We start from the raw sequence: 19,936 nt of genomic DNA, 5'->3' as shown, positions 1-19,936 counted from the left end.
ACTAAGTTCCATGTTGGAATCAATACAGTGCTGGATGAGAACAACATGATTAAGCCAAAACACTAAGGTGATTCATCCATGCTTACAGATTAACATTACTTTTAGAGCTTTAAATAAATATCTATACCTGGGACCCATTCTAATTGATTGTGTAAACTAATCTGGGGTGTGACCTGGGCATGGCTATTAGTTAAACTGCTGCAAAATAATTCTGTTCAGCAGCCAGACTGGATCGTCACTGACCTAAATTCCTAGGAGGCCCAGATAGTTTAAGTTATTTCTTGGGAATTTAGCAGAAATATGTGAAAGGGATTTTTCTTCTCTATGTCTGTAGTACTGGGAATTTCAAGGCAAGTGCATGGAAATTTCCAAGTACAGGAAGTCAAACATCTGACACTTATGTTTTGTCCATACTGATCACCATAATGAATGGTGAAAAAGGAGTGGAGAGTTGAATTTCCAAAATATTTCAATAATAACAGTAAAAACTGTATGTAACTAATGAAAATGTATAGAGCAAAATTGGTATTGACTTGGTAACTATATATATTATTTTATGTTGCAAGTGTATCATTTTTCCATTTTATTAAATAAGTTTTCTGCTCATCTGAAAGGCTTATTAAAACACAAATAATCACCATTTACATCTTAGAGTTTCAGTATTCAGTTGGTGATGTACATTGGTATGTGATTTACATAAACACTAATAATTCTTTTACATTGACTTCGCTCTAGACTTGAAAAACAATACTGAACAATTTTTTAAATAGAAATGAGCCTGTGAATGTTTCATTGAACTGAAATTCCATGTGTCTAGTAATGTTACATACCAGGGAAAAGTGAATCACATTTTCTAAACTTTATCTTGCTGAAACAAGCCTAGAGGATGAGCGATAATGCCTGTGCAATATAATGAAATGAAAGGAAAATAGTGAAATGTTCTTCAAAAATACTGTAGAATGTAGTGTCACATATTTCTTGAAACTCGGATTCAAACTTAAGGTGAAAATTACTTGGATAAAAAAATGATAATGTACGTCCTTCAAATATCCTGTAATATAAACTATAGATGGAATTGTGTACAGTAAATTTTATGGAAAAAATAATTTAAAAACAAGTGACCTAGAGAATGGGTATGAATAAAAAAATCGCTAGGTATAGATATCTGTCTTTCAAACCATTTTGATTTTATGGTCACTATTAAATAATAATTACTGTATGAAAGTATATTGAATATGAGGCATAAATCTAAGTACTATAAATGTATTACTTTATTTCATCCTTAATAAATACTATGAAATGCTCTTATGATTAAATGATGTTCTTAATATTATTATCAAATGCTTAATTATGAATGAACATTTCTAATATATATCTGCTTATCTGCAAGGTTTACTGTATTTTGGTTTTATGTTGTTTTTAAAATCTAAACTTGTGTTTGTGTGGGTGTGTATACATTAAAAGATTGCATTTGTGCTCATGAGGCTTGAGTGACTTACTGATATGAATTTTTTAAATGTATTGGAAAGTTTAGGAATTAAAGTGAACTAAATGTGTATAAAATGTTCATTCCCTTTTTCTCTCTAAATATCTATCTGATTGTACATCATTATGGATTCACATGCTTTTATTATTTAATGATCACTAGAAATATTCATTTTGATGCTCAGTTTGCACCAAATGTGACCAATAGGACCTCTGTCAAGTAGAGTTCATTCTTTTTACATGATGCCATTCGTCTTTGAGTGCTTCTTGCCTAACAACATTTATCAGTTTTATTTGCATTTTTTTCATGCCAGAGAACTATATTCAGCTGTATCTTCAAAGCGCGGGCTTTCTCTAGCTGCAGTGAGCGGAGGCTACTCTTTGTTGCAGTGCATGGGCTTCTCATTGCAGTGGCTTCTCTTGTTGCCAAGCACGGGCTCTAGGTGCACAGGCTTCAGTAGTTGTGGCTTCCAGGTTCTAGAGCACAGGCTCAGTAGTTGCGGAGCATGGGTTTAGTTGCTCCACGGCACGTGGGATCTTCCTGGACCGGGGCTCGAACCTGTGTCCCCTGAATTAGCAGGCGGATTCTTAACCACTGTACCACCAGGGAAGCCCAGAGTCCTAGTTTTTTAAAGTGTCAAATGGCGGTTGCAAACCAAGACCTGGGTGCTAGGTGTGCTAATTGCTCTTGGAATATCATAGCTTTTAGAACTTTTCAGTGGACAGATGTAGGATATATTTTTTAAATAAGTTTTATATTTTAGAACACTTTTAGATTTACAGAAATATTGCAAAGATAGTACAGTTGTTATAAACTCTGCACTCAGTTTCCCTTAAAATTAACATCTAACTTTAGTATATGTTATAATTAATTACTCCATATTGAAACACTGTTATTAACTAAAGTCCACATCCTGTTCAGATTTTATTAACTTTCATTTAGTGTACCTGTTCTGTTCCATGATCTCATCCAAGATACCATATTGCATTTAGTCTCATGTCTCCTTAGGCTTCTCTTGGCTGTAAGTTTCCAAGGCATTTCGTGTTTTCAATGACCTTAAAAGCTGTGAAGAGTGCTGTTCAGGTATTTTATAGAAAGTTTCTCAGTTAGAATTGTCTCAATTAGAGTTAGAAAGTCTGACGTTTTTCTTATGATTAGACTAAGGTCACGGGCTTTTGGAAGGAAGATCAGAGGTGACGTGCCATTTTTAGCACATCACATCAAGGGTATGTAGGATCCTGACGTTGTTGCTGTTAACCTGATCCTCTGGTTGAGGTGGTGGTTTGTCAGGTTTCCCCACTGTCCAGTTACTCTTTTTCCTCATTTCTATACTGTACACTTTGGAGAGAAGTCACAATATAAAAGCAACACTTGAAGATTGTGGAATGAATTTCCACCTCCAATAAGGCAAATTAACTACATAAATTCGATTTCATTCTGCATTGGAAATTTGTGTCTTATCCCTCATTTGCTTCTTTCCTTATTCAACAACTTATTTATAGTAGTAAATACTCATGAATATTTATATTCTACTTTGGGTTAGAAGGCAATGCTTATATATTTTGTTCAAATTGTTTGGGAGATCTTTCAGTTGGTTCTGGTTCCTTAAATTCCACATTATGTGGAATTTTGTTTTGTTTTTAGAACTCTTTCTGGCACCACAAGATTTTTTCCAGGCTCATTTGGTATATTTCCTGCCTTAGTCCTAGAATCAGCCATTTATCCAAAGTTCTAGTTCCTTATTTTGGAGGTTTGGAGTTTGGACTTAGAAACCAAAATCTGGGCAATAGGTGAAAAGATGATTAATTTCATGTATCAACTTGACTGGCTTAAGGGATAACCAGATAGCTGGTAGAAATATTTCTGAGTGTGTCTGTGAGAGTGTCTCCAGATGAGGTTAACATTGAATGGGTAGACTGAGTAAAGAAAGACCTTTTCCAAAACAGATGGATGTCATCCAATTCATTGAGGCCCTCAATAGAACAGTAATGCAGAGGAAGGGTAAATTTGCTCTCTGCTTGAACTGGGACATAAATCTTCTTCTGTTCTTGGACATTGGTTCTCCTGATCCTTGGACATTTGGACTTGGTCTTACTGACACCATTGACTTCCCTGGTCCTAGGGCCTTTGAGTTTAAACTAGAACTACACCACCAGCTTTCCTGGGCCTCTAGCTTGCAGATAGCAGATGGTGAGACTTCTCAGTCTCCATAATTGTGTGAGCCAATCCCTCATTTTAAATCTCTTTCTGTATGTCTATGTATATCCTATTAGTTCTGCTTCTCTGGAGAACCCTAATACAGGTTTAGTTAGTAAACATAGTTAGTAATATAGGTTTAGCTTAGTAAACCCTAATATAAGTTTACTCTTTGCTACTGAGGTATCTTTAGGCCTCCTTATCAGTGTCAGTGCAGGAAAAATATATGCATATATACTAACCTATGTATATATACATATCTATATTTATAGAGACCTTATGTCACCATATATATCGATATTTATCTAATGGGATACTGATGTATCCCATTCTAATTTATTACCACTTCATTCATTTTGGCTCCTTCCTGTTGCTCATCTCTAAGCTACCACTACAAAAGTGAGGAAACTGTTTTTTCATCATCCACCTTCCATTTACTTTAATTCTAGTAAACATATGTATTCAGAATTGTTAACTCATACCTGATGGGATATACCTTTTTCAACTCAAGTTCAGTGATTTTGTATAGTTTATTTTTCCCCCTTTAGTTTTCTAGTCTCCACTCATTTCCGAGGTTACTTACCTCAGAACATTTCCCCCACCCCATTCAGTGAGGTTGCTTCATATATTTGTAATAAAGTTCAATTGTTTTGTCACATTCTGCATTCCATTCTGGGAGTCACTGACCTACTAAATTATTATTTTTAAGATTTTTGAGTATTAAGGTTCACACTTTGTGCTATGTTGATAAATGGATTTTGAAAAATGAATATTGTCACTTATCCAAAAATATAGTATTATACTTAATAGATTCACATTCCTAAAAACTCCCCGGTGCATCATATATTAAACCCTACCTCCCCTTTCCCCAAATCCCTGGCAACACTGGATTTATTGTCTATGTAGTTTTGGCTTTTCCAGAGTGTCATCTAATTGGAATCAAAGTGTATAGCCTTTTTAGCCTTTTACTTATAAATATGCATTTAAGATTCGTACATTTTTTTGTGGCTTGATTGCTCATGTTTTTATCACTGAATACATATTCTATATTTTGTATGTATCACAGTGGATTCTCCACTTATCTACTGAAGGGCATCTTGGTATCTTTTATTTTTGGCGGCTGTGAAAAAGCTGCTGTAACATTTGCATGCAAGTTTTGTGCAGACATAATTTTTCAAGTCAGTTGGGTAAACACTGAGGAATGCAATTAATGAATCACATGTTAAATGTATATTTACCTTTGTAAGAAACTTCCAAATGCTCCCAAAGTGGTTGTACTATTTTGCATTCCCACAAGTAGTGCATGTAACTGTTCCTTCACTTCTGTACCAGAAATGATATTATCAGATTTTTGGTTTTTGGTTCATCTGATAGGTGTTTAATGATATCTTGTTTTAATTTGTAACTCCTTAATGGCATTTTATGTATAGAATCTTTTCATATGCTTATTTGCCATCTGTATGTCTTCTTTGGTGAGTTCTCTCTTCAGGTTCGTTTCTATTTATTTGGGTTCTTCCTTTTTCTTATTCAGAGTTCTTTTGTAGTTCTTTATTAGATATGTGTGTTTTGACAGTCTTTTCTCCCAGTATGTGGTTTTTCTCTTCATTCCCTTAACTGTTTTTCACAGAGGAAAGTTTTCACTTTAAGAAATCCATCTATCAATTTTTTTTCATAAATTGTATTTTGGATACTTTATCTAGAAACTCATACCCAACTCCAAGGTCACTTAAATTTTCTACTGTGCTCTCTCCTAGAAGTTTTGTGGTTTTGCATTCTTTTATTTATATTCTCTCTTTATTTTTTGTGAAAATTGTAAATTCTGAGATTAGATTTATTTATTATATTGGTATTATTTTGTTATCATTATTACATATCAATATTTAATATTCCAGCACCATTTGTGGAAAAAACTTTTCTCCATTGGATCATCTTTCTGTGGGTCTGTCTCTAGGCTTCCTATTCTGTTTTATTGAATTATGTATCTATTCTTTTGCTAGTACTATGTTGCCTTGATTACTGTTAGAGGAGGTCATTGGGAGGACATGACCACTGGTTGACCAAGAGCTGAACCCAGGCAATAAGAGACTCCTTACCCTTTCTCCTATAGTTGGAATGTACATTCTGCCCACCATTCCCATAGCTGGACCTGTATCAAAAACATAGACTTGAGAAAGTGCTGCTGAGACCGTGTGGACTGAATATGTTACTGAACTCAGTTAAAGTCTCTATATAAACTTTTAAGATTCTGGTGGGTGGGTGCAGAGATATACTCATCTTGCAGTCACCCAAGATAAGCCTTGTATGCAAGTTCCCTTGTTTACTAAACCTGCCACCTACCAATCTGGAGTGGGTTTCCTCTTTCTTAGGTCTCTCCTTCCCCTTCGTGTACGGGGACCAGTTTCAGATTTCACCTGGGGAACGCACACGTTTTTGAAACAACAAATACTGCAGTTTTATATTAAGTATTGGAACTGAGTAGTATGAAATCTCCAAGTATATTTTTCTTCTTTTCCAGTATTGTGTTGATTATCTTAGGTCCTTTGCATTTCTGTATTAACTTAGAATAAATTTCTCAATATCAACAAAATATCTTCCTGAGATATTGATTGGGATTGTATTGAATCTATAAGTCAAGTTGGGAAGCATTGACATTTTTAACAGTACTGAATCTTCCAGTTCATGAAATATCTTTCCATTTATTTAGATCTTGCTTTCTCTCATTAGACCTCTATAGTTTTTTACATAAAGAATCTTTACATAATTTGTTAGATTTATACCTAATTATTTATCTTTTTTGGTTCTATTATAAATGATATTGTATTTTTAATTTCAGAATTTGTTCATTGTTAGTATATTGTACATAGAAAGTAACTGACTTTTGTATAATAACTTTGTGTCCTGTGACCTTGCTGTACTTGATTATTACTTCCAAGAATTTCTTTGTTGATTCTTTGATAATTTCTACAAAGATTATCCTGTCTGCGAACAAAGACAGTTTTATTGCTCCCTTCCCAATCTGTATACATGTTATTTCCTTTTCTTACCTTATTGAACTAGGTAGAACTTCCAGTACAAGGTTGAATAGAAGTGTTGAGAGAAGACACCCTTGGCTTGTTCTCATCCTTGGGGGGAAAGCATTAATGTTTCACCATTAAATGTGGTGTTTGCTGTATGTTTTTATGGATGTTCTTTAGCGACTTGAGAAAGTTCTTTTCTATTCCTAGTATGCCGAGTTTTTATCATTAATGAATATTGAGTTTTATCAAAAGTATCTTTCTGCTTCAGTTGTCAATGTGGTAGATATTATACATTGATTTTTGAATGTTGAAACAGCCCTGAATACCTAGAAAAATCTGACTTTGGTGTAGTTTATAATTGTTTTAAAATATTACTGAATTTCATCTGCTAACATTTGGTTGAGAATTTATTGCATTTACTTTCATGAGAGGTGATAGTCCATAGTTTTCTTTTCATGTCATAAGTCTCTCATTTGGCATTAGGTTACTGATTGATGAATTCATAGAATGACCTCGGAAGTATTCCTTATGATTCTATATTCTGGAATATATTGTGGATAATTGGTATCATTTTTTCCTTAAATATTTGGAAGAAATCACTGGTGAAACCACTTAGATGGGATGCTTTGCTCTTTAGAATGTTACTGGCTATCAATTCAGTTCCTTTAATAGATATTGGCCTATTTGGATTATTTATTTTTCACTGTGGGTTTTGGTAGTTTGAGTCTATCAAAGATATGTTTCATTTCATCTGAGTTATCAAATTTGTGGACATAGAAGGCTGTTGAAAATTTTAATTATAATAGTGGATTTGTCTATTTTTCCTTGAATATATGTTTTTCCTCATGTCTTTTGTCTCTCTGTTGTTAGGTGTATAGACATTAAGGATTTTAATCTCTTCTTTTTTTTTTTAACATCTTTATTGGAGTATAATTGCTTTACAATAGTGTGTTAGTTTCTGCTTTATAACGAAGTGAATCAGCTATACATATACATATATCCCCATATCTCCTCCCTCTTGCATCTCCCTCCCGCCCTCCCTATCCCACCCCTCTAGGTGGTCACAAAGCACCGAGCTGTTAATCTCTTCTTGAATTGACGTGTTCATCACTCTTTAATGTCTACCTTTATCCCTAATGACTTTCCTTGCTCCAAAGTCTAATTTATCTTAAATTACTATGGCTACTCCAGATTTCTCATGATTAGCATTGGCATGCTATACCTTTCTCTAACACTTTTCTTTTAACCTATATGAAACTTCATATTTAAATTGGATTTTCTGTAGGCAATATATAATTGTGTCTTTTTAAAATTCATTCTAACAATCTCTGTTTTATAATTGTATTAATAGTATTTAGACCATTCAGATTTAAAGTGATTAATGATTTAGTAAGACTAATACTGCTATGTTTGTAACTGTTTTCTGTGCCTTGTGTTAGTTCTTTGTCTCTTTTCCTTTTGTTTTCTGCCTAATCTGATTTGACTTAATATTTTATATGATTTAACTTAATCTCCTCTCTTAGACTATTGGTTGTATTACTTTCACTATCCCTTTTTTTGCGTGTGTGTGGTTCCCCTGTAGTTTACAATATACATTTTAACTAATCTAATCCACCTTCAAAAAACACATACTGCTTCTCTTGTAATGGGTGTACCTGATAACAAAATATTCCCAATCCCTTCCTGCCTCATTCCTTATGGCATTTAGTCATTCCTTTCACTTATCCATACCCTATAATCACACAATTCATTGTTACTTGTTTTACTTCAAAGAAGCAATTATCTTTTAGATTATCTTAATTAAGAATAAGAAAAACAAAATATTTTATTTATATTTAATTCTTCCATGACACTCTCTCTTTCTCTGTGTGGATCTGAGTTTCTGACATATCTCCTTTTCTTTCTCCATGAAGAACTTGTAACCTTATTTGCAGGACTGCTCACAATGAATTCCCTAAGTTTTGTTTAAAAGAAAGTCTTTGGAATTCCTGGTGGTGCAGTGGTTAAGAATCTGCCTGCCAATGCAAGGAACACGGGTTTGAGCCCTGGTCCAGGAAGATCCCACATGCTGTGGAGCAACTAAGCCCGTGAGACACAACTACTGAGCCTGTGCTCTAGAGCCCATGAGACACAACTGCTGAGCCTGTGTGCCACAACTACTGAAGCCTGTGCTCCTAGAGCCTGTTCCCCAGTAAGGAAGAGCAGCCCCTGCTCACCACAAATAGAGAAAGCCCGAGTGCAGCAACCAAGAGCCAATGCAGCCAAAAATAAAAAAAAATAAAATTTAATTTAAAAAATATATCTGGGAATGTTTTTTTAAAGAAAGGAAAGTCTTTATATCTCCTTCTCTTATGAAGGATTAGCTTGCTGTGATATATATTACTCTACTCTTTTCTTCCTTGTATGGTTTCTGATGAAGAGTCAACTGTATAAAAAAATCTCCCTGTTCCTCTATAATTAAGATAATGCTTTTTCAAGATCACTGATTCTTTCCTAGGCCATGTTTAGTATACTGAAGGGCTCATTGATAGCATTCTTCTGTACTGTTACAGTGTTTTTTATTTCTAGCTTATTCTTTTGATTCTTTCTTAGAATTGCCATCTCAATCCTTACATTTCTCATCTGTTCTTGCATGTTATTTATTTTTTTCCATTAGAGTCTTTATTATATTAATTATAGTTATTTTAAATTCCCTGTCTGATATTTCTAACATCTATGTCATATCTGTTTCTGATGTTTTCTTTGTGTCTTCAGACTTTGTTTCTTCTCAACTTTTTAGCATGTCTTTTAATTTTTATATTTTTCTTGAATGCCAGGTGTGATGAAAATCGATTGAGGTAAATAGCCTTAGTGTGAGCATTTATGTCATTCTGACTAGGAGTTGAGGTGTTTATAATGTTTGCTATACCTGTAGGCACATTTGAATTCCTAGCCTATTCCTGCTTCGGTCTTCCCTGTTGTCTTTGAGCTTCCCTAAGAACTACTTCTTAGATGGAGTCTTGTAGATCTTTACTGTAATCCCTGTTACTGTACAGGCTCTCTGCTGGTGTGGTGATCAGGTATGGGGAAAGAAAAGCATTCTATAATATTATGATTAAATCTCAGTGTTATAATAGAACTGTGCCCTGAACTGTGGTTTTTAATAAGCATTTCTTAGCTCCCTCCCCCAACCCTCCATGAGACAGGAAGGACAGATATTTGGGGAAATATTCTCTCCCCAAGTCCAGTAAGGCTCTGACAAGGTCATTTTTCCTTGGAGAGTAGGCCTTTGTTATGGAGAAAGCTCTAACCTAGTTCACAATGGTTACTTTCCTCCTTCCTCTGACAAACTGATAATGGGAATGGCAGCTCTTCACCACAAGAATCTGGTTGCTTCCTTGGAGATAAATCTACAGAAGTTTCTGCCCTCTCAATACTCTAAACCCCAGGAGTTTCTCACCTTCACCCTCATGCTGGTCTATATTCAGACTCCACCAATTCTTCAAAATGTCCTTTTAACTCTCCCTACCAATCGTAATGGCTCCAGCTGTTTCTTCCCCTGGTAAACAGCTGTGACTCCTTCGATTTGTCTGTCTTTCTGACTTTCAAAGTGGCAGTTAGCCTTTGCACCCTCAGTCCTCTGGTGAGTCCAAGCTAGGTCATTGATTCTCAATTTGCTCAGCTGTTTCTGGCTGTAAGAAAGAGAGTAAAACTTCCAAGTTCTTTACATATTGAAGCTTAAACCAGAAATTCCTTGATGTATATGTTTTAAAATCTGGGCTTCAATTAATATTTCCAATTTAAATACGGTATGCAACATTTTTCATACCTTTATTGATTTTATGTTTATCTTTCGTCTAATATGGAACATTTCTTTGATTAGTAACATTATTTCATAAGTATGTACGGATGTATGTTTTCCTATGATATGCTTAAAAGAATTTTAAAGGTGTAATACTAACATTGTAGTTTAAGATTCCTTAGTAATTCCTTTTGTCCTTAGAGTATGCCCCACAAAGAGTATTTAGTCAGTGTACTGTATTCAAATTTATTACAAAACACTTATTGTCTTTTCGTAGTTATGTTAACTATCTGATATATATTCCTGTTAATTTTCTCTCTCTGTTTTATTTTTCTTTGGTCAAATTTTTTTAGGCTTAATTTTTCCTTAAAAATTTGAAATTTATAGTTTTAATATGTAAAACTGACATGGTCCAAATATAAAAACTTTGGAAAAATGGTATATTCAGGGAAATATTACTCCATTTGCATCTCCTTAGCTCTGTCCTCCCCATTAACAAATCATTTTCAGTATTTTGTACTTTGTCCTCTTTTGTGAGGATATATATTTTTCATACTGTCCCTTATATTTTAAACAATTTTAGCAAACTATACAATGTATCTGTAACCTACATTTTTAAATTAACAATATGCTAGAAATATACCCACAATGAACATCTTATTTCTTTTTGTAACTAATTAGTTCTTTTCACTGTGATAAGTATGTGTGTATTGTAGTGTACCCAGCTAGTTACCTATTATGGTATTGAAATTGCAGATTTTTTCCAATCTCTGCTATAATATGTAATGATATAACAATATACTTACATATTATATTGTTTTATATTTACAGAATTGAATCAAACTCTATTTAATAGAGGTTCTAACATTTTGAAATATTCCCACAGCATATAAAATTCCTCCTTTCTACAACCTGCCAACAGAGGATGTGTTTGGTCTTTCTGATTTTGTCAATCTGTTAAAAGAGAAATGGTGTCACTGTGTAGTTTTATGTACTGGTGTTATTATTATGTTAAACATAATTTCATGTTCCTAAGGACCATTTTCTTTCCCCCAGTTAACTTCCTTTTGCCCTTTTATTCTGTCAACTTGTTCTTTTTTTCTCTATTTATCAGAGCATTTTACATAATGGGACTTTGACTCTGATATCAATGGAAAATATTTTTTAGTTCTTCCTTCTACTACTGATTTTTCTGCAGTTCCATTTTTATTGTTTTTATTTTTAGGTTGGTGGTACACCAGAAACTAACACAACATTGTATTACACAACATTGTAAATCAACTATACTTCGTTAAATAAATAAATGAATAAATACTGGAAGGTTCCATGAGCACGTAAAAAGTAGCTGGATTTTCTACTATCTGAGTTCAAAATTAGATGTTTCAGTAAGAGCCTCTTTATTGATTGCTATTCAGATGTTTTTCATCTTTACTCAATATTGTATCAATTTTATCTGAAACAAAATAGTGTGCTGGAAGTATAGTAAAAAGTGCTCCTGGGATCAATATTTACTGATAGAAATGGAAACAGCCAGAATAGGCCAAGGAAGTAGTTGAGCTGTCATGCAGTCTCTACAAAGACTTCAGCCAGCAAACCTAAGGGGAGCACTGAAGCTGGGATGGGCCTTCAGAGTTCTCCCATGTTACATCCGTGGGTCAGGCATTTATATTCTTACATTGATGGGTCTCTGGATGTCGTCTGTCACCAGAAACAGGGCTGTTTTTTAGGAGAGCCAACTCTCTCCAGCCAAGACAATTTCCAGAAAGGGCTAACAACTGGGAGTTGGCAACTGGCAGCATTCCAAGCAGCTGAGGGAAAAGTCTCTCAGTCCTGAAGAGAGTTTCTGGGCAGTTTCTGTATCTTCTTCCTTGTATATCTTCCAGTGTCTTCTTTTTGAAGGTGGCTGCAGATTTTTTAGTGCACAGCTACCATCAACTGTTAAACATTCATTGTGAGTTGTAGTTATTATACTATAAATATATTATTATTAAATATGTATTCTTTTACATTAGCACCATGCACTTTCTTAACTTATATATGATTATTTTTATGCATTTCAATGTCCTCCATGTTGTACACTAAACAAGTATTTTTTTTTTTTACATCTTTATTGGAGTATAATTGCTTTACAATGGTGTTAGTTTCTGATTTATAACAAAGTGAATCAGTTATACATATACATATGTTCCCATATCTCTTCCCTCTTGCGTCTCCCTCCCCCCACCCCTCCCAATCCCACCCCTCTAGGTGGTCACAAAGCACCGAGCTGATCTCCCTGTGCTTTGCGGCTGCTTCCCACTAGCTATCGATTTTACGTTTGGTAGTCTATACACGTCCATGCCACTCTCTCACCCCGTCACAGCTCACCCCTCGCCCTCCCCATATCCCCAAGTCCATTCTCTAGGAGGTCTGTGCCTTTATTCCTGTCTTACCCCTAGGTTCTTCATGACATTTTTTTTTTCTTAGATTCCATATATATGTGTTAGCATATGGTATTTGTCTTTCTCTTTCTGACTTACTTCACTCTGTATGACAAACTCTAGGTCCATCCACCTCACTACAAATAACTCAATTTCATTTCTTTTTATGGCTGAGTAATATTCCATTGTATATATGTGCCATATCTTCTTTATCCATTCATCCAATGATGGACACTTAGGTTGTTTCCATCTCCTGGCTATTGTAAATAGAGCTGCAATGAACATTTTGGTACATGACTCTTTTTGAATTATGGTTTTCTCAGGGTTTATGCCCAGTAGTGGGATTGCTGGGTCATATGGTAGTTCTATTTGTAGTTTTTAAAGGAACCTCCAAACTGTTCTCCATAGTGGCTGTATGAATTTACATTCCCACCAGCAGTGCAAGAGTGTTCCCTTTTCTCCACACCCTCTCCAGCATTTATTGTTTCTAGATTTTTTGATGATGTCCATTCTGACTGGTGTGAGATGATCTCTCATTGTAGTTTTGATTTGCATTTCTCTAATGATTAATGATGTTGAGCATTCTTTCATGTGTTTGTTGGCAATCTGTATATCTTCTTTAGAGAAATATCTATTTAGGTCTTCTGCCCATTTTTGGATTGGGTTGTTTGTTTTTTTGTTATTGAGTTGCATGAGCTGCTTGTAAATTTTGGAGATTAATCCTTTGTCGGTCGCTTTATTTGCAAATATTTTCTCCCATTCTGAGGGTTGTCTTTTGGTCTTGTTTATGATTTCCTTTGCTGTGCAAAAGCTTTGAAGTTTCATTAGGTCCCATTTGCTTATTTTTGTTTTTATTTCCATTTCTCTAGCAGGTGGGTCAAAAAGGATCTTGCTGTGATTTATGTCATAGAGTGTTCTGCCTATGTTTTCCTCTAAGAGTTTGATAGTTTCTGGCATTACATTTAGGTCTTTAATCCATTTTGAGCTTATTTTTGTGTATGGTATTAGGGAGTGTTCTAATCTCATACTTGTATATGTACCTGTCCAGTTTTCCCAGCACCACTTATTGAAGAGGCTGTCCTTTCTCCACTGTACATTCCTGCGTCCTTTATCAAAGATAAGGTGACCATATGTGCGTGGGTTTATCTCTGGGCTTTCTATCTTGTTCCATTGATCTATCTTTCTGTTTTTGTGCCAGTACCATACTGTCTTGATTACTGTAGCTTTGTAGTATAGTCTGAAGTCAGGGAACCTGATTCCTGCAGATCCGTTTTTTGTTCTCAAGATCGCTTTGGCTATTTGGGGTCTTTTGTGTTTCCATACATATTGTGAATTTTTTTTTTTTTTCTAGCTCTGTGAAAAATACCAGTGGTAGTTTGATAGGGATTGCGCTGAATCTGTAGACTGCTTTGGGTAGTAGAGTCATTTTCACAATGTTGATTCTTCCAATCCAAGAACATGGTATATCTCTCCATCTATTTGTATCATCTTTAATTTCTTTCATCAGTGTCTTATAATTTTCTGCATACAGGTCTTTTGTCTCCTTAGGTAGGTTTATTCCTAGATATTTTATTCTTTTTGTTACAGTGGTAAATGGGAGTGTTTTCTTGATTTCACTTTCAGATTTTTCATCACTAGTCTATAGGAATGCCAGAGATTTCTGTGCATTAATTTTGTATCCTTCTACTTTACCAAATCCATTCTTTAGTTCTTCTAGTTCCTTGTTAGCTCTAGTAGTTTTCTGGTAGCATCTTTAGGATTCTCTATGTATAGTATCATGTCACCTGCCAACAGTGAGAGCTTTATTTCTTCTTTTCCGATTTGGATTCCTTTTATTTCCTTTTCTTCTCTGATTGCTGTGGCTAAAACTTCCAAAACTATGTTGAATAAGAGTGGTGAGTGTGGGCAACCTTGTCTTGTTCCTGATCTTAGTGGAAATGCTTTCAGTTTTTCACCATTGAGGACGATGTTGGCTGTGGGTTTGTCATATATGGCCTTTATTATGTTGAGGAAAATTCCCTCTGTGCCTCCTTTCTGCAGGGTTTTTATCATAAATGGGTCTTGAATTCTGTCGAAAGCTTTCTCTGCATCTATTGAGATGATCATATGGTTTTTCTCCTTCAGTTTGTTAATATGGTGTCTCACGTTGATTGATTTGTGTATATTGAAGAATCCTTGCATTCCTGGAATAAACCCCACTTGATCATGGTGTATGATCCTTTTAATGTGCTGTTGGATTCTGTTTGCTAGTATTTTGTTGAGGATATTTGCATCTATGTTCATCAGTGATATTGGCCTGTAGTTTTCTTTCTTTGTGATATCCTTGTCTGGTTTTGGTATCAGGGTGATGGTGACCTCATAGAATGAGTTTGGGAGTGTTCCTCCCTCTGCTATATTTTGGAAGAGTTTGAGAAGGATAGGTGTTAGCTCTTCTCTAAATGTTTGATAGAATTCGTCTGTGAAGCTATCTGGTCCTGGGCTTTTGTTTGTTGGAAGATTTTTAATCACAGTTTCAATTTCAGTGCTTGTGATTGGTCTGTTCATATTTTCTATTTCTTCCTGATTCAGTCTTGGCAGGTTGTGCATTTCTAAGAATTTGTCCATTTCTTCCAGGTTGTCCATTTTATTGGCATAGAGTTGCTTGTAGTAATCTCTCATGATCTGTATTTCTGCAGTGTCAGTTGTTACTTCTCCTTTTTCATTTCTAATTCTATTGATTTTGAATCTTCTCCCTTTTTTTCTTGATGAGTCTGGCTGGGTTATCAATTTTGTTTATCTTGTCAAAGCTTTTAGTTTTATTGATCTTTGCTATCATTTCCTTCATTTCTTTTTCATTTATTTGTGATCTGATCTTTATTATTTCTTTCCTTCTGCTAACTTTTTTGTTCTTCTTTCTCTAATTGCTTTAGGTGCAAGGTTAGGTTGTTTATTCGAGGTAGTTTCTGTTTCTTAAGGTAGGATTGTTTTGCTGTAAACTTCCCCCTTAGAACTGCTTTTGCTGCATCCCGTAGGTTTTGGGTCGTTGTGTCTCCATTGTCATTTGTTTCTAGGTATTTTTTGATTTCTTCAGTGACTTCTTCGTTATTAAGTAGTGTATTGTTTAGCCTCCATGTGTCTGTATTTTTTACAGATCTTTTCCTGTAATTGATATCTAGTCTCATAGCGTTGTGGTCGGAAAAGATACTTGATACAATTTCAATTTTCTTAAATTTACCAAGGTTTGATTTGTGACCCAAGATATGATCAACCCTGGAGAATGTTCCATGAGCACTTGAGAAAAATGTGTATTCTGTTGTTTTTGGATGGAATGTCCTATGAATATCAGTTAAGTCCCTCTTGTTTAATGTATCATTTAAAGCTTGTGTTTCCTTATTTATTTTCATTTTGGATGATCTGTCCATTGGTGAAAGTGGGGTGTTAAAGTTCCCTACTATGAATGTGTTACTATCGATTTCCCCTTTTATGGCTGTCAGTATTTGCCTTATGTATTGAGGTGCTCCTATGTTGGGTGCATAAGTATTTACAATTGTTATATCTTCTTCTTGGATCTGTTCCTTGATCATTATGTAGTTTCCTTCTTTGTCTCTTCTAATAATCTTTATTTTAAAGTCTATTTTGTCTGATATGAGAATTGCTACTCCAGCTTTCTTTTGGTTTCCATTTGCATGGAATATCTTTTTCTATGCCCTCACTTTCAGTCTGTATGTGTCCCTAGGTCTGAAGTGGGTGTCTTGTAGACAGCATATATATGGGTCTTGGTTTTGTATCCATTCAGCCAGTCTGTGTCTTTTGGTGGGAGCATTTAATCCATTTACATTTAAGGTAATTATCGATATGTATGTTCCTTATCCCATTTTCTTAATTGTTTTGGGTTTGTTGTCGTAGGTCTTTTCCTTCTCTTGTGTTTCTTGTCTAGAGAAGTTCCTTTAGCATTTGTTGTAAAGGTGGTTTGGTGGTGCTGAACTCTCTCAGCTTTTGCTTGTCTGTAAAGTTTTTAATTTCTCCATCAAATCTGAATGAGATCCTTGCTGGGTAGAGTAATCTTGGTTGTAGGTTTTTCTCCTTCATCACTTTAAGTATGTCCTGCCAGTCCCTTCTGGCTTGCAGAGTTTCTGCTGAAAGATCAGCTGTTAGCCTTATGGGGATTCCCTTGTGTGTTGTTTTTCCCTTGCTGCTTTTAATATATTTTCTTTGTATTTAATTTTTGAGAGTTTGATTAATATGTATCTTGGCATGTTTCTCCTTGGATTTATCCTGTATGGGACTCTCTGTGCTTCCTGGACTTGATTAACTATTTCCTTTCCCATATTAGGGAAGTTTTCAACTATAATCTCTTCAAATATTTTCTCAGTCCCTATCTTTTTCTCTTCTTCTTCTGGGACTCCTATAATTCAAATGTTGGTGCATTTAATGTTGTCCCAGAGGTCTCTGAGACTGTCCTCAGTTCTTTTCATTCTTTTTTCTTTATTCTGCTCTGCAGTAGTTATTTCCACTATTGTATCTTTCAGGTCATTTATCCATTCTTCTGCCTCAGTTATTCTGCTATTGAACCCTTTTAGAGTATTATTAATTTCATTTATTGTGTTGTTCATCGTTGCTTGTTGCATCTTTAGTTCTTCTAGTTCCTTGTTAAACGTTTCTTGCATTTTGTCTATTCTGTTTCCAAGATTTTAGATCATCTTTACTATCATTATTCTGAATTCTTTTTCAGGTAGACTGCCTATTTCCTCTTCATTTGTTATGTCTGGTGGGTTTTTATCTTGCTCCTTCTTCTGCTGTGTGTGTTTCTGTCTTCTCATTTTGCTTATCTTACTGTGTTTGGGGTCTCCTTTTTGCAGGCTGCAGGTTCGTAGTTCCTATTGTTTTTGGTGTCTGTCCCCAGTGGCTAAGGTTGGTTTAGTGTGTTGTGTAGGCTTCCTGGTGGAGGGGAGTAGGGCCTATGTTCTGGTGGCTGACGCTGGATCTTGTCTTTCTGGTGGGCAGGTCCACGTCTGGTGGTGTGTTTTGGGGTGTCTGTGGACTAATTATGATTTTAGGCAGCCTCTCTGCTAATGGGTGGGGTTGTGTTCCTGTCTTGCTAGTTGTTTGGCATATGGTGTCCAGCACTGTAGCTTGCTGGTCGTTGAGTGAAGCTGGGTGTTGGTGGTAAGATGGAGATCTGTGGGAGATTTTCGCTGTTTGATACTGCGTGGAGCTGAGAGGTCTCTTTTGGATCAGTGTCCTGAAGTTGGCTCTCCCACCTCAGAGGCACAGCACTGACTCCTGGCTGTAGCACCAAGAGCCTTTCATCCACACGGCTCAGAATAAAATGGAGAAAATGTAGAAAGAAAGAAAAGAAAGAAAAGAAAGAAAGAGGATAAAATAAAATAATATAAAATAAAGTTATTAAAATAAAAAGTAATTATTAAGAAAAATTTTTTTTAAAAAATTAAAAAAAAAATGGACGGATAGAACCTTAGGACAAATGGTGAAAGCAAAGCTATACAGACAAAATCTCACACAGAAGCATACACATACACACTCACAAAAAGAGGAAAAAATAATAAATCTTGCTCTCAAAGTCCACCTCCTCAATTTGGGATTCATTGTCTTTTCATGTATTCCACAGATGCAGGGTACATCAGGTTGATTGTGGAGATTTAATCCGCTGCTCCTGAGGCTGCTGGGAGAGATATCCCTTCCTCTTCTTTATTCTCACAGCTCCCAGGGCTCAGCTTTGGATTTGGCTCCACCTCTGCGTGTAGGTCGCCTGAGGGCATCTGTTCTCCGCTCAGACAGGACGGGGTTAAAGGAGCAGCTGACTCGGGGGCTCTGGCTCACTCAGGCCGGGTGGAGGGAGGGGTGCAGATGTGAGGCTAGCCTGTGGCTGCAGAGGCCAGGGGAAGTTGCACCAGCCTGAGGCGCGTCGTGCGTTCTCCTGGGGAAGTTGTTCCTGGATCCCGGGACCCTGGCAGTGGCGGGCTGCACAGGCTCCCGGAAGGGGGGTGTGGAGAGTGACCTGTGCTCGCACACAGGCTTCTTGGTGGCAGCAGCAGCAGCCTTAGCGATTCATGCCCGTCTCTGGGGTTCGCGCTTTTAGCCGTGGCTTGCTCCCGTCTCTGGAGCTCCTTTAAGCAGTGCTCTTAATCCCCTTTCCTTGAGCACCAGAAAACAAAGAGGGAAGAAAAAGTCTCTTGTCTCTGGCAGTTCCAGACCTTTTCCCAGACTCCCTCCCGGCTAGCCGTGGTGCACTAACCCCTTCAGGCTTTGTTCACGCGGCCAGTCCTCTCCCTACTTATCCAACCAAAGCCCAAGCCTCAGCTCCCAGCCCCGCCCGCCCCGGCGGGTGAGCAGACAAACATCTCCGGGGCTGAGTAGTGCGGGTCGCCACCTATCCTCTGTGCGGGAATCTCTCCGCTTTGACCTCCGCACCCCTGTTGCTGCGCTCTCCTCCACGGCCCTGAAGCTTCCCGCCTCCGCCACCCATGGTCTCTGCCGTGAAGGGGCTTCCTAGTGTATGTAAACTTTTCCTCCTTCACACCTCCCTCCCACTGGTGCAGATCCCGTCCCTATTCTTTTGTCTCTGTGTTTTCTTTTTTCTTTTGCCCTACCCAGGTACGTGGGGAGTTTCTTGCCTTTTGGGAGGTCTGAGGTCTTCTGCCAGCGTTCAGTAGGTGTTCTTTTCCACGTGTAGATGTATTTCTGATGTATCTGTCTACACAAGTATTTTTATTACTGTTTTATACAGTCAGTATTTTTATTAAATTTACAACTATGTGAAAACTTTCTATTAATCATATATATTCTTTATCTTCAATCTTTGTTCCAGGTTACATTTCTTTCTGAGTGAAGGATAGTATTTTCCATTATCTTTAGAGCAGGTCTGTTGCTGGTGACTTTTCTTTATTTAGTTTGCCTGAAAATGTCTTTATCTAGGCTTCATTTTATCTTTAAACTCTTGAAGCAAAGGTAATATAATTCTGTAGTGTTCTGGTGTCCATTCTTTCTTTGGAGAAGCCAACTATCACTTTATTGATATTCTTTTCAAGTTCCTCCC

This window comes from Globicephala melas, chromosome 6 (genome assembly GCF_963455315.2).
Source record: "Globicephala melas chromosome 6, mGloMel1.2, whole genome shotgun sequence".
Lineage (NCBI taxonomy): Eukaryota > Metazoa > Chordata > Mammalia > Artiodactyla > Delphinidae > Globicephala > Globicephala melas.
This window is presented reverse-complemented; position numbering follows the sequence as displayed.